Source organism: Saccopteryx bilineata, chromosome 5, assembly GCF_036850765.1.
Source record: "Saccopteryx bilineata isolate mSacBil1 chromosome 5, mSacBil1_pri_phased_curated, whole genome shotgun sequence".
Classification (NCBI taxonomy): domain Eukaryota; kingdom Metazoa; phylum Chordata; class Mammalia; order Chiroptera; family Emballonuridae; genus Saccopteryx; species Saccopteryx bilineata.
Window position 1 is genome coordinate 134,976,101 of NC_089494.1, and position 16,107 is coordinate 134,992,207.

The 16,107-nt window shown below is 38.0% G+C and overlaps 1 protein-coding gene across 20 annotated transcripts in view; it reads right to left on the reverse strand.

The window, feature by feature from the left end:
* The window catches only part of ZNF438 (zinc finger protein 438), a 260,065-nt gene that overhangs the window by 85,896 nt on the left and 158,062 nt on the right, over positions 1–16,107 (reverse strand). For 10 of the 20 annotated variants that reach the window (XM_066280578.1, XM_066280572.1, XM_066280573.1 and 7 more), the window contains one exon: positions 9,278–9,335. The exons of the other annotated variants lie outside the window; for them this stretch is intronic. The gene's annotated coding sequence lies outside the window, so the exon portion shown is untranslated. The remainder of the gene's footprint in view (positions 1–9,277; positions 9,336–16,107) is intronic. 20 annotated transcript variants of the gene reach the window in all.

Here is a 16,107-nt window from a genome sequence, read left to right on the forward strand (position 1 = left end):
TGGACCTTGATAATATTATACAGAGTGAAATAAGTAAATCAGAAAAAACTAAGAACTATATGAATCCATATATAGATGGGACATAAAAATGAGACTCAGAGACATGAACAAGAATGTGATGTCAATGGGGGTGAGGTGGTGGGGGGTAGGGGGATGGGGCGAGGAAGGAGAGAGGGGGTGGGGGAGGGGAGGGGCACAAGAAAACCAGATAGAAGGTGACAGAAGACAATTTGACTTTGGTGGAGAGGTATACAGCACAATCAAATGTCAAAATAATCTGGAGATATTTTCTCTCAACATATGTACCCTGATTTATCAATGTCACTGCATTAAATTTAATAATAATAAAAAAAAGAGTTGGGGCAAGCCCTTTTAATTTTTAAGCTACAAATTTAGGACCACATTATAGCTACAGAGTTCAACTTTAATTTTTTGGCAAGTTGATTTATGTAAAACATTCACAGATTTTGTAAAAGATGTTAAAATTAATAATCTATAAATATTTAAGATTCAACAGAAAAATAATAAGATCCAAATATTGCCACAGAACCTGACAATTTTTATTATAGCTACGTTTCAAGAAAATAAATTACGGAAGACATTCTCCATGACCTAATTAAAAGATAAGTTAACGATTGGTCAACGATCAGTTCAAGTGACATTCCAATTCATAAAAGTGTGCCTTCCAAGTCTCCTGGAATAGCAGTAGGGCCTATATAAGACTATAGTCATTTTAGATTACAGTAGTTGTTCTAGTTCATTTTTAAAAAAATATACTTATTTTGTAATTGAATTTATTGGGGTACAGGTTCAGGTGTGCAACTCAGGAAAACAGCACGAGCACACTGCCCCGTGTGCGACTGTCCCAAGTAGAGTCTCTTTTATCCCCATTTTCCCCTTCTTTGCCCACCTCTACCTCCCTTTCCTTCTGGCTATCAACACACTGTTGTCTGTGTCTATATAAAGCTTTTTTTTTTTTTTGGCTTAACCTCTTCATCTTCTATCATCTAATTCATTTCTAAGACACAACTACCAAGTCAGTAGCCTCCAAATAAAAGTTTAGCCAATGGCACATCCCTACCAAGCTGTGTACAAGCATTTGAGAAACGAGTAAATAACCGAATTAATGATACCAGAAAGCCAACTTCTCATGTCTTGCATATCATATTGTTGCTAATGAAGACTTTTAAAATACCATTTATAGTGTATATTTTGTTTTTAATAAAATTATTAAGTATTGAATATACAGCAAATAATATTTCAACATGTGTATGCCAAAAGATATAATAAAATGAACACCTATCTTCTCACTGCTCAGTTTAGGGAATAAAACATTGCTAATGACTTTGAAGTCACCTTTAGGGCCTCTCCCATTCTGATTCCAATCCTCCTTGCCATGTCCTGTCCCCACAACACTGAATTTTTTACTTTGTTTTCCTTTATCTTATGAATCCCTAGTCAATATATTATTGTGTAAACTTTGCAAGATTTTGAATAGAAGTATATTGGTTGGAATTATATTGGAAGTATTCTTATATGTTCATGAGATTTACCCAATGCAATATGTTTGAATACAGACAATTTATGCCTTCTCTTACTGATGGATATCTGAATTTTTTCCAGTTTCTGAAACATTGTTACACATGTTTCTCTGTGCACATTTGCAAATGCTTCAATGTGTCAAGAGTGAAATTTCTGGGTTGGAAAATGACAAATTGTTTTGTATTATTGATCCAATTTCTTTAACCACTAGCAAGGGTAAGAGAAGACAGAATATCCATCTCCTTGCCAGCATTTTTGCCATACTGGTGGGTATAAAACAGTATCTTCTGATATTTTTTAAAGCTCTTTTTCCATTCTTTTGGAGTGAAATTCACAAAAAATGAAATGCACAAATCTTTTTTGTGTGACAGAGACAGAGAGAGGGATAGATAGGGGCAGACAGACAGAAAGGGAGAGAGATGAGAAGCATCAATCCTTCATTACAGCATCTTAGTTGTTCATTGATTGCTTTCTCACATGTGCCTTGACTGGGAGACTACAGAAGAGCAAGTGACCCCTTGCTCAAGCCAGCAACCTTGGGCTTCAAACCAGAGACCTTTGGGCTCAAGCAAGTGACTATGGGGTCATGTCTGTGATCTCAGACTCCATCCAGCGACCATGCGCTCAAGCTGGTGAGCCGGACCTCAAGCCAGCAACCTCGCAGTTTCGAACCTGGGTCCTCTGTGTCCCAGTCCAATGCTCTACTCACTGCGCCATTGCCTGGTTAGGCTGAAATGCACAAATCTTAAATGTACCATTCCATGACTTGTAACAAATGCATACCCCTTGTAATCCAAACCATCCCCATCCCCCCAAATAAAGTTTCTTACTAATCCTGCCAGTTTTCCCTGAGCCATCCCACTCTTGTGATTCCTGTCCCTCCTACAGAAATTTTGCTTGTTCTAGAACTCCATAAAAATGGAATAATGCCATTTGTATTATTCTGTATGAGACTTCTCCAGTTAGTACGGTAAAATTCATTCATGTTGTTGTAGGGACTGGTAACCTGTTTCCCTGAAAATAAGACATCCCCCCGAAATAAGACCTAGCGCAATTTTTTTAAGCTTAGAAATATAAAGCCTCCCCTGAAAATAAGACCTAGAGCAGTGGTCCCCAACCTTTTTTGGGCCACAGACCGGTTTAATGTCATAAAATATTTTCACGGACCGGCCTTTAGGGTGGGACGGATAAATGTATTACGTGACCGAGACAAGCATCAAGAGTGAGTCTTCGAAGGATGTAACAGAAGGAATCTGGTCATTTCTTAAAAATAAAACATCATTTAGACTTAAATAAAACAGAAATAATGTAAGTTATTTATTCTTTCTCTGTGGACCGGTACCAAATGGCCCACGGACCAGTACCGGTCCACGGCCCAGGGGTTGGGGACCACTGACCTAGAGCATCTTTAGGAGCAAAAATTAATATAAGACACTGTCTTATTTTCAGGGAAACAGGGTAGATTGTTGTACATAGAAGTAGAGTCACAAGAAACTCTCGATGGCATTCAGAGGTGGCTGGTCATGCTGATGTTGTGATGACTACAGTGTATTAATAAGTGTTGATTTTTTTGTTCAACAATAAATGTGAGTTCTTGTTCATGGAAAAATAAGACATCCCCTGAAAATAAGACCTAGCCTGTCTTTAGGAGCAAAAATTAATATAAGACACTGTCTTATTTTGGGGGAAACACAGTAGTTTGGTCCTTTTTACTTGTGAGTAGTATTTATTTTATGAATACACCACAATCTGTTTAACCATTCTATACTAATGGACATCTGGGCTATTTCTAGTTTTTGGCTATTATGAATGAAGCTACATGTGCACATACTATACACATCTAGTAAACACCTTTGTGTATGCTGTGTGTGTGTGTAGTTATATTTTCATTCTTCCTGGATAAATACCTAGGAGTAACGTTGTTGGGTTATCACATGAAGTATGTTTAGTTTTATAAGACGTTTCCAGATCTTCTCCCTAAGATACTCCCTCATTAACCCTCTAATACAGTGTATGAGTTCTAGCTATTCAACATCCTGATTAACATTTGTTGTTATCAACCTATTTAATTTTAGTTATGCTTACAGGTATCTACCTCACTATCATTTTAAGTCGCATTTCCCTGATTAATAAGGTTGAGCCCATGCTTAGTGGCCATTTGAATATCTTCTGTTGTGGAGCATCTGTGTTATAAACTGGCTTTTCAAATCATTTGTTCTCTACCCTCCAACTTTTGCTTCTGATTGTGTATTTTTTTTTATAAAGTTGCATAGTTTTTAAAATCTATGTAGCCCTCTGACAAATATGTTTTGTAAATATTTTTTTCTCAGTCTGTGGTTTTTCTTTTTGTTTTCTTAATAGTGGTTTTAATGAGCATAAGTGTTTTTTTTTATAAAGTCTATTTTATCATTTTTTTCTCATGCTTATTGCTTTCTGAATTTAAATCTTTGCCTACCCTCAAATCATAAAGATACTCTTATTTTTTTTCTAAAAGTCTTATGGTTCTAGCTTTTACATTTAATCCATCTCAAATTAATTTTTATGCATGCTGCAAGGTAGGAATTAAAATTTATTTTTTACTCCATGTAAATATCCAACTTTGCAAGCACTATGTATTTAAATGCTTTCCTTTCCCCACTGGGTTGCTTTGGATCTTTGCTGGAAATGAAATCGCCATAAACTGTGGGCCTGTCCTGGCCTCTGTTCAAGTGCACTGATCTACCTGTGGTCCTCACAGCAGCACTGTAGTTAAGTCATGAAGTAAAAATCTCATAGCTATGATTTTAAAATTGTTTTGGATATTCTCAGTCTTTTACATTTCCATATAACTTTTAAAATGTTTGTCAGTTTTGAAAAAAAAAAGCCTGTGGGACTATGTTGAATCTACAGATCAGTCTGGGGAGAACTGTCATCCAAGCAAGTCTTCCAATCCCTGAACTTGTCATCTCTCTTCACTTAAATTTTTTTCTCAATAATGTTGTTCGTTTTAAATGTAGAGATTTTGCATGTCTTTTGCTAAATGTTTTTAAATGTTGAACTTTTACTAGGTGGGATATAGGCTTATTTTTCATAATCTCAATTCTAAACTACTCATTATTTATTAGGGCTTCTCCACTATATATTTCTCTGTGGATATATTAAATACATAAAAATTCTGAGCAATTCTGTTTAATAGTACATAGTACATTCTGAACAGTAAGCAAGACAAGAATTTCTAAAAATGGGACAAGGACTCTATAAATTGGCAGTAAAAAAAGAAATAGGCTTAGTGCAAGAGCATACAAACGATGGAAACGGGATGAGGAAATTTTTATAATCCACTCTCATCTTTAGTATATAGTCTGTGATGGGGCAAAAAGGGGGGTAAGATATATGATTACTTTTGTCTGGAGTTGCATGGATTCGTTAAGCACAGGACTCTCATTCCTAACTGTTCCAAAGCCAACTCTGTTTTCACTTCTGGCCCACATAATCATGACCAAGGTTCTGAGACGACAGCAAGTAGTATTTAGCTTTGACTTTGGAGCAAATACAACACAAGTTCCTTTTCTCCCTAAGACAGGCCTAGAGTATATCCAAAGGCTCTCACGTTCCCCGCTTGCTTTTCCTTCTTTTGTAACTTACTCGTCTCACTTATTCCACTTCACTGCTAGTCCTTTTTTTTTCCATTCTTTACTTTTTCCTGGCATTACCTACTTTATTCTCCATATCTTCAATATCTGATTCTTTTGACTTTTGTATTTATCAGGATCTGACTATGAACAGACAAACCCTCACCGTCAGTACTCTAGCCCTAAAAGGCATCCCTCTATCTTTAGCCTTCGTTGGCCTCTTGCAGGCTTCTCTTCTGGCTTCCCCTTTTATAATAAAGTCTTTTCTCCATATGCCTTAATTTTCTTCCTATGTCTTACTTGGTCAAATCTGTCCTCTTCCTGAAGGCTTTCTTTTGCTTTATTAAGGTTAACACTCCTATGATACTTTTCCTTTTTTAAATTACTACTATTAAATGGGAGGCAGGTAGACAGAGAGACAGACTCTCCGCATGAACTCTACTGGGATCCACCTGGAAACCCCCCTCTGGGGCCAATGCTCTGCCCATCTGGGGCCATTGTTCCATTACTCAGCAACCAAGCTATTTTTAGTACCTAAGGTGAGGCCATGGAGCCATCCTAAACCCCAGGGTCAACTTGCTTAAACCAATTGAGCCATGGCTGCAGGAGGGGAAGAGACTGAGAGAGAGAACAAGGAGGGGGAGGGTTGGAGAAGTAGACAGTCACTTCTCCTGGGTGCCCTGATTGCAAATCAAATCCAAGACATCCACATGCAGGGCTGATGCTCTATACACTGAGCCAACTGGCCAGGGCCAATGCTTTTCCTTAGTACCTTTCTACAATGGATTTCTACATTGGTGGCCACTGGTGAACCAACTTCCCTTCTTCAGTAAATGCTATTTTCTTATTCATTTAAAATGTTTCATTAGTTTTTTTTATTTGTTTCTGTGACTTTCTTGATTTTCTGAGCTCATCAGTATTAGGAGCAGACCAAGTTTGAGGCTCTTTTGCTTTTACTACTCTCTCTCCCATTTCCTGCTTATCTGCCTGTCTTTCTGCTCTACTTCCCCTTTTTGTGACACCATTAGTTAGCTTGTCCCCTTCCTCTCCTGATTCTGGTCTCTTTCCACCTTACTGAAGGATGGACATTTTCTTACTGAGAAAAGCTATACTTTCTTCTACTTAGTCCTTGGTAAGGAATAGGGCCCTGGGCTTGTTAACTATTCTTTGGTCATTTGTTTCTACCTTTTCTAAGAAATCTTATGCAAGTTATCATAGCAAGTCCAAGAGACACAGCATATTTGGGTAAAGGTACTTGTCCTAATCAGTTACTTCTTAATCTCTCATCAGGTTTACAAACATATGTGGAAACAAAACACCTTTGGGCTATTTAATTGATCTTGGGATAAAAATGACTCCAGTTTTGGGGTCTTTATCCCCTAGGTGCCCATAAGTTTTTCCAGAATGATTTTTATTTCCTTCATAGGCACTTTCTTATCAAGAAGTTGCTATACCACCCTGGCTGGCTGGCTCAGTGGTACAGTATTGGCCCAGTGTGTGGAAGTCCCAGGTTCGATTCCTGGCCAGGGCACACAGGAGAAACGCCCATCTGCTTCACCCTTCCTCCTCTCCTTTCTCTCTCTCTCTCTCTCTCTCTTTTCCCCTCCTGCAGCCAAGGATCCAATGGAGCAAAGTTGGCCCGGGCACTGAGGATGGCTCCATGACCTCCACCTCAGGCACTAGAATAGCTCCACTTACAGAGGAGCAATGCCCCAGATGGGCAGAGCATTAGTATCCCCTGTTGGGCATGGCAGGTGGATCCCAGTCAGGCACATGAGGGAGTCTGTCTCTCTGCCTCCCTGCTTCTCATTTCAGAAAAATACAAAAAAAAAAAAAAAAAAAAAAAAAGAAAAAAGAAGTTGCTATACCATCCCTTTTTTCTTCTGAGGGGAGCAAAATTAATAAAGCCTCATCATGTACTTGGCAGGTCTACCTGCTCTGAGTATGCAGTAGCATCCTCTGAGCAAACAAATGGAAGAACCCTGTTCATGGCCTGAATAGCCAATGCACTGGCTGTGGTACCTATAGCAAGAGTACTGTGAGTGCTCCTGCAGAAAACCTTCTCACAGACTGCCTTCCACTTTCCTCATTGGCTGCTGTCAGACACAGAAGTCAACAACAGAAATACCAGAGGACAGGCAGTAGAACATTAGGTTTAGCTACTGAACTAAACTTCTTTACAGCTGGAAATATATTATAGTATACTCTTATTCAGATAGCTTCTGAAAAAGGAATGTAAGATGCTTATTTTTTTACTATAGCTCACAAACTATGTAGTTTTGTTCCAAAATGACAGGGGTGTCATATTTTACTTTTGTTACCAACCAAACATATACAGAGGCTTTCAAACTCAAGCATACAATGTCTTTTATAGATTTGATTTGTTTTGCCTGGGGAAAAATAAAGTTAACTGTTGTTAGGGAAGATTTTTCATAACAACATTCATAGTATCAGCAAAGTCTATGCCAAGATGATTCTTTTTTTTTTTTTTAATTTATTTTTTACAGAGACAGAGAGTGAGTCAGAGAGAGGGATAGACAGGAATGGAGAGAAATGAGAAGCATCAATCAATAGTTTTTCATTGCGCGTTGCAACACCTTAGTTGTTCATTGATTGCTTTCTCATATGTGCCCTGACCACGGACCTTCAGCAAACTGAGTAACCCTTGCTGGAGCCAGCGATCTTGGGTTCAAGCTGGTGGGCTTTTTGCTCAAACCAGATGAGCTCGCGCTCAAGCTGGCGACCTTGGGGTCTTGGACCCGGGTCCTCTGCATCCCAGTGCGACGCTCTATCCACTGCGCCACTGCCTGGTCAGGCCCAAGATGATTCTTTATCATGAATTAGCCTTTGGAGATTGTGATGAACACTTAGTGCTTCATCTTTACGTTTAAATAGTGAAACTTGCAAACAAACAAGTATAGTTACATGGTTGATCTTCTCAAACAAGTTGTCTCAGACCCTTTCCATATATGATGAGATTGCAAAGAAGTTCATGGTTCTTTCCTACTTCTTAAAAAACTCAAAGGGCTGAGAAATAGATCAGTTCTCTCATACGTCGTGTTATCAGATCCCATAGTCCATCTGTCAAAGTCTGCTACAGATGATAAGAAGTTTCAGTACTGGGGCAAGAAAGTCCAAGTCTTGCCAGATCCCATTCTAAGAGCTCCATGTATATCTTTACCTTGCAAAAGCTGGGGGGTGGGGGGGAAGCCTGTTCTTCAGTTAGTGCTGCCTCAATAAAGGTGCAAAGAAATAATTTTTGAAAACATGTTTTAAGTTTAAAATGATTTGCGTGTTGACTTAAACTTGAAGGACTGTTTGGGTGGATAAAAATATCTGTATGTTACCTATTCTTTTCTTGGAAATCTTCTAAGTATACCCCATTTTAATGCATTGAATGAAATCTGAGGCTCACATAATGTCCTCTTATAAATAACTCAACCTATTTGTCTGGATCCCCAAAGAAATTTTTTCTTTACCTCTGAGGCCCAGCAACTTTATCAGGCCCAGGCGCACAATATGTCCTTTCAATATTCAGATTCTAGTCTTTTATTTCAAAAAAGCTTCATCTCTAAACATTGGTTTTACTTCATTAGTTTGGGTATCTTGTATCTAAAATTATACATATGACAAATCCCCTCTGCCTATCTTCTCTATCAGTCCACAAATTGAGGGCTATTTGGGGCTACATGAAGGATTTCCAAGAGATGTGTGGACACAGATAGTTTTAAAGCAATAAATTCAACATGCTCCACTTTCATCACTTCTGTTACTGCTCTAGCTGGGAATGTACCTGTAGCTAGCTTATCCAGCTGGTCTCATTGTCATTCCTCTTCCCTTCCTTCACAATCAGTCCTTCCCCACTTCACAAAAGAAACGCGTACTGTTCACCAACCCTGCCCAGTGCACTTCCATGGAATACAGAAACTCTTCAGGATGCCAAGTCTTCACATCCTCTTTTAATCAAAGCACTATAATAAGGATTTGTTCTTTCCTCATCACATCTATACATATAACATATATACTGGATTAAGAAATGGAGTGTGTGGCCCATGCTAGTATACTGTAAGTCCACACGTTATGACTAAAGCAGTAGTGCAAACACTTCTACTTTAGTACCTCACCTCCAGAGGCGGATTCAGGCCAGCTGAGGCCCCGGGCACAGAAGAAAATCTTGGGTCCCTTAAAAAAAAAGAGAAAGACAGGGAAAATAAAAATACATGTTAACCATATTTTTAAATAAATAAAAAATATTATGTACTATTAATGTTAAAATTGCCCATATGAAACCAAACTTGGTGTCATTAGAAAAAAGTGTCAAGTTGAGGTTTCGCGGGGCCTTCAGAAGTTGGGGCCCAGGATGTGCCTGCCATTAAATCCACCTCTGCTTACCTCTTCCATACCCTTATAATTGTAAGAAAATCACCTCACCTCCGGGATCCTTTAGTGTGTGCAAAGATACACTGAGAGCAGCAGTATCTTATATCTAGACAATACATGGTAAGGTTCTGTGCCTTACCTATTTGTCTATATTAGAATTAGAATTCAGCTGTGCAATGGTTGTCATAGAGACATACATTAGCATATTCATTTAAGTTGAAAAATCAAGTTAGACTTTTATTGAGAGACAGAAGTCTGATTTGGAACGTAGGTCTTAAAATGAAGACTGGGTTTGTCAATAAAATAGATTAAATGGCAACCATTTTCCCTAAGATGAGTAATCTATATTTACAGCTGCAAGGTTTTGATAAAAATATATTTCAAATATATTTAAAACAAAAATTTCTCTAAAAATTCATATAATGGGCAAATATGTATTAAAATTAATAATGTTCCTAAACATCCTTTAAAGAGTATATTGGGTTAAATAAAGTAACCCTAAGTAAAAGAGTAACAAGTACAACAGGCACTTGATAAATCTCAGTTAAGCCTTTTCAATAAACTTCCCCAAACTCAGAAAGTGTTAATAAATTCCTTTGAAAGTCAGGTGGTTTCCAAGTCATTGTTTTCTACCAATGATTGAGTAATTGAGTTATGAGTAGAAATTGAAAATAATTTATAGCCTACTTAATTATTTCTGGCACATAACTCAGCTGAATGAAAAAGTTAATAAATGATGTAGTCTGCCATATCATAAACAATCTTTTAAAATAAGGTGTTTCTTCACTCTTTTAAGTGACTTGACTCACTTCTCTCATTTCCAATTCATACAAGCTCATGTTTTCTGTGCCTTTCTTTTTTCCCTTGCATGCCTTCCACTTTTCTTTGGTAGTTTTGTTTTTTCTTCAACTTTTTACTGATCGCTGCTTATTTTATGATTAAATCTAATTATAATTAGTAATTTGCAACTTCTAAGTTAACCATTTTTCATTTTGCATATAATGTGAGGTAGACATCTGTTATTACTCTCTTCCACGTGAGCAATCTCTTGCCCCTGTCGTTGCTGCTAGTCTATAGAAATGTAATTGGCTTTCCTATGGTGAAAGATATATCCATCCTTTTCATATTGACAGAAAATGCTAGATTTCTTGTAAGTCAAGTTTCCACATGTAGATGGATCTGTTTTAGAATTCTCTATTCTTTCCATTAGCCAGTTTGTATATCCTTAACCACATGCTGGCTTAATGATGACAGTTTTATATTAAGTCACAATATAAGGCAGGAAAACACTTGGTTATTCAGGAGTGTCTTTGTCATTTTTGGACTACTCCTCTTCTGTTTAATTTAGAATTGTAATGGTAAGTATCCCAATAATAATAATGATAATAATAGCAGCACCAGTACTAGTAATGTTAAGACCACCAACATTTGTTCAGAATTTATTCCAAGTGCACTGAGAGAACTGACATCTTTGCAATATTAATGCTTATTCTCTCCATTTGACTGGATCACAGTTAGTGTCTTCCAACAGAAATTTATTACTTTCTCAAAAAAGGCATTCTTTGGGCCCTGGCCGGTTGGCTCAGTGGTAGAGCACCGGCCTGGCGTGCAGAAGTCCCAGGTTCGATTCCCGGCCAGGGCACACAGGAGAAGCACCCATCTGCTTCTCCACCCCTTCCCCTCTCCTTCCTCTCTGTCTCTCTCTTCCCCTCCCGCAGCCGAGGCTCCATTGGAGCACAGATGGCCCGGGCACTGGGGATGGCTCCTTGGCCTCCGCCCCAGGCGCTAGAGTGGCTCTGGTCGCAACAGAGCGACGCCCCCTGGTGGGCAGAGCGTTGCCCCTGGTGGGCGTGCCGGGTGGATCCCGGTTGGGCGCATGCGGGAGTCTGTCTGACTGTCTCTCCCCGTTTCCAGCTTGAGAAAAAAAAAAAAAGGCATTCTTTGTTAGATTTATTCAAATATTATTTATAGTGTTGCTTTTGTAAATCATATATTCTTAAAATTATATTTTCTCCCGTCACTTCACTGTGGAGAACCCTGGCAGATATCACCTTAACCAAGTGGTCAAGGTTAACATCACCAGTAATACAATGTATGTGATATAATCAGGAGAAAACATCAGACAATCCCTCAGAGGCCCCTTCTACAAATAAGCTGACCATTACTCTTCAAAAATGTGAGGTCCTCGAAAGAAAAGGCCAAAAAATTAGCACAAATTGGAGTAGACTCAAGAGCTATATCTCTCTGGATCTGACCCTGAAAAAAGTACAGAGTAGGAAAACTGGGAAAATCCAAATAAAGCATAGATAAGTACACCAATGTCAATCTTAGTCCTGGAAAAACATATACTACGGCTTTGTAGGATGTTAATTATTCCAAAACAAAATGTCTTTAAAATTATGTTCTGTGTATTGTTGTTGTTGTTGTTGCTGCTGATCAACAGAATGCACTTGGCTCTCCTATGTTGCTTCTGTACCCAAAACCCCAGCTGGACTCTAGTGAAGTCTAAGAATCTAGCTGTGGCGTTATGGAAATTTTCTACATAAACAACTGTATAATTTGCCAATAATGGCCATTTTTTTTCTTTATTTCCGGTCTTCCACGTTTTCTTCTAGTTTTATTCCCATCTGAGGATGCTGCCTAGGACCTCTGCACAATACTGGATAGAAATGGTGGTATCAGAGATCCTTTTGAGAGTTAAATTATTTCTCTTGATGCCCAGAGATAATTAAAAAAAATTTTTGTTGTTAATTTTATTTGTTGATTTTACAGAGAGAGGAGGGGAGAGAACAAGAAGTTGCTTCACTTTAGTTGTTCACTGATTGCTTGTTGTATGTGCCTTGACCGAGCAAGCCCAGGGCTTTGAACTGGCGACCTCAGCGTTCCAAGTCAATGCTTTATGCACTGTGCCACTACAGGTCAGGCGCCCAGAGGTAATTTTAATATCATCAAAATAAGAAAAATAAATTGCTTTTGCTTTGACCATTTCTGTCTTAGAGATAGCAATACTATATAGCTTTCAGTTTCAAATACTAAAATGTTTATTCAAAAAGCATAAAAGGATATTTTTACATAAAGAAAAGGAAATCACATGAAGATACAAAACAAAAGCTATATTGTAGTATGTTATTAAGACAAAATAAAAGCTGTGACATTAAACTTTTTAACCTACAGACTAGGAACAGTGTGTAGGCTTTGCTCTTCCTGTGTCACAGTGGAGAAGCTGTCACTAAGAGGTGGCCGCCCTCCCCCCTTGCTCCAGGTGTGGCCGTGAATAGCTCTCCCCAAAGGAGTGTCAGTGGACTGCAGTTTCTCAGAGCAGGTGCATGAGTGCACAGGCTCCTTCGCACCAGCTTGGAGACTCACAGGCCCAGGTTATGGATGCGCAGGAGTGCCTTCAATGCTTTCATTAGCAATAAATATATCTGAGTTAGATTTAAACTATTATATTTTTTGGAGTCTGTTTGCTACAGCAGTTAGCTTTTCCTAACTATCATAAAAAGTGGTACCTTTAAGTGGGGTGCAGACCAAACAAAAAACCCAAAATATTTGGCAACAGTGTAGCAGCCAGGCCACAGGAAACAAGAAACTGAAGAAAGGATGAAAAGACAGTTATGTCATGCAGTCACAAAACACTTAATAAAAAAAACTGCCTGCCAGAAGCCAAAGAATGGTTGCCTCCTGGGAAGTGCAGTGGGGCATCCATCTGGGGTAATGGAAATGTTCTATATGTTATTTTGGGTGGTGGCTTACGCAGGTGTACACAGTTATCAAAACACATTAATTTGAGTGTGTAAGAGTTGTGCTTACGTGAATTACATCTCAATTTAAAATAAAGGCATGAGATAGAGTCAAAGGCAGAGTGTCTACCAACTCTATGGCTCTACGGGAAAATAAATCGAAAAACAGGATATTAGAATAATGGTATCCCTGGCTGCATTTATCAAGATTTACAAGAAAGAAATGAGCACACACAAGAGCTGGATGGTTTGAGACCAGAAAGAAATGAAGGGAAAGAGGATCCAGGAATTTGGGGGCTGCCAGGGTTAGAAGAGCTGACTGCTCTGAATGTCACACAATAGGAGAAAAGACTAAAAATGGCCCATTCCATGTTTCTGCAGGTCAACCGAGAGAAGTCAGTCTTGCTGCAGATCAAAAGTTACGTGTGCTAACCTCCCACAAAACCTATTTCAAAATGAGAAAGGGGGGGAGGCATTAGGATTTTTCTGGTGTGCTTTTTGGCTTGAATGATCATGTACTTTATTGTCCAAACTGGCCTTAATCAGAAAGTGAAACAGGGCACTGTTACTTAACACACACAGGAGATAATCAATAGAACTGTCTTTGCCAAACTGGTTATGCAGTCACTCCATTACTAGCACATAGAATTAGCTACAAGAAGAGAGATCAGAAGCCAACTAAGTTTCTGAGGGAATAACATTGCCAACACACACACAAGTCTTGCTAATAAGCCTTGACTGTTTGACCCTTGAAACAATGCTCAAGCTGCCAACACTGCAGGAGAAGAAAGTAGGAAACAAAAGTTAGCTTCCAAGGAGGGTGTATTCGCCAATGTCCATTTAAGTGCAATCTGGGAGGAAACTGGGCAAGGAAGAACCTTCCAGAAGGCAGAATCAGCTCCTAGAGAATAATAAACAGAGTTCCTTCTAGAGAGCAGAAAAGATCAAAATTTAATCAAGGGCATCTTCCGCCTTGGACAAGGATTCTTCAAAATGCTTGTTGCCAACACATGTTTTTTGTCACTGTCAATATTCCTAATTCTAAATGTCCCCTCAGCTTTAGGAAACCAGATACAAGCATGTACTCTGTTAACTGCACCTAATGCAATAAATTATGAACACTGCACGGAATGTGACGGTGGTGAGAATAAACCAGAAGAGTCTTTTACAGAGATCACTGAACTGACCATCAGGCCATGATTCTCATCCAACCTTCCCTATTAACTGTGTGACTCTGGCTAAACCATGATTTCCCAGGACTTCTGGAAGGAGTACGAGGAAGCCTTCCAGTTCTATAATTCTAACTTAAAATTCCTGACCTCATGGAACCAAAAAAACTACGCAAGTCCCTTAGAAAATGTCATTACCCGGGGAAGCTGTCCTAGACTAGGCAGTCTGGTTTTACAGCAAAAGCAATTCATCAGCATTCTAAACAGTTATATTGGCAAGACAAATCCTGTCTCATTTCTTGATGTCTCTATATTACTTTGGACTCATTATAATACATTAAGGAATATAATATAAATTTTTAAATGGGAAAAGACACTTGCTTTCCATTTCATTAGGCTTTAGACACTAATCCAAACAGGAAGGGTGGGGGAGGGAATTCCACTGCATCTTAAAATGTCAATTCTTTTGCAATATTTACTAAGATTTAAAATGTTTTAAAAATCAAATGTAATTTGGGGAAGACTTTTAATCTAAAAATATCATAACAGTATATTCTATTACTTATATAGTCAATAATAATATTCAGTGAATCCTAAAAGTATTTTTTCAAATAATTAAAAATTTAAAAACATGTCTGCTAAATTTTAACATTTGATGGCCCCTTTAATTTTTAGAAAATATAGTACTCAGGACTTTGTCTTCTTCACTGACAAAAGATAAGGCAAATGTATACTAACATTCTATATTGACACTTTGTTTCTCATAATTATTTAGCTTTTTATGTATATATAAAATAACAGTGACATATTTTAAGACAGTAGGGCCATAAACTCTGCCACTCAAATCATTATATGTTGGGACACATATAGAACAAGAAATCTCAGTCCCATAGCACCTTGAGAAAAGAGCTCTAATTATCTGATGAGTGGATGAGTGAATCAAAAAGTGAGGAACCAGAATAAATACCATGAAAATACCCTAAGTCTCTGAAACACAAATCTGCAGGTGTACTTCAGATTCTACAAAAATTTAAATTAGCTTAAATAATGGAAAATATTTAAGTGTATTATGTTGAGTGTGCTAAGAAACTTTCCATTTAGGGAAATTTGATAGTCACTCTCAGGTAAAAGAAGAAGTACTTTATTATAATAAAAATTATCCCTTAAAAGAATACTTCACAGATTTGAATGTTTCCATATCAGTACTGAAGTGGAGACATCTCTTTCTTGTTTGTTTTTATTCAAAACAATATGACTCTGTATACAACAACTTTTTTCTTCTCTAGAAAATTTAACGTTTACCTCTTCTTTCTGTCCTAGGAAAATGTCTGATACCATTTCCTCGATACTTCTCTTCCATTCTTCTCTTGCATTAGTGAGCTACCGGGCTTCCTGGGTTGCATCTCTAATTATTTCTTACTCAAATTTATCTTTCAACACCTCTAGTAAACGTATTTCAGATCATAATGTTTCTAATTTTTGCAAGTTATTTCTTATGCTTTTTAAATTCTTTTTAAAAAAGACTGCAAAGATTTCTCACATTTTCAAAGATAATAATTACAGTTTTTGTCTCATCAGACTTCTTTGTTTCTGTTTACTTTATCCTTGCTTTCACATTGGAGGCATTCCTAAATACCTGGTGATCCCTGGCAGATTCTCCCTACT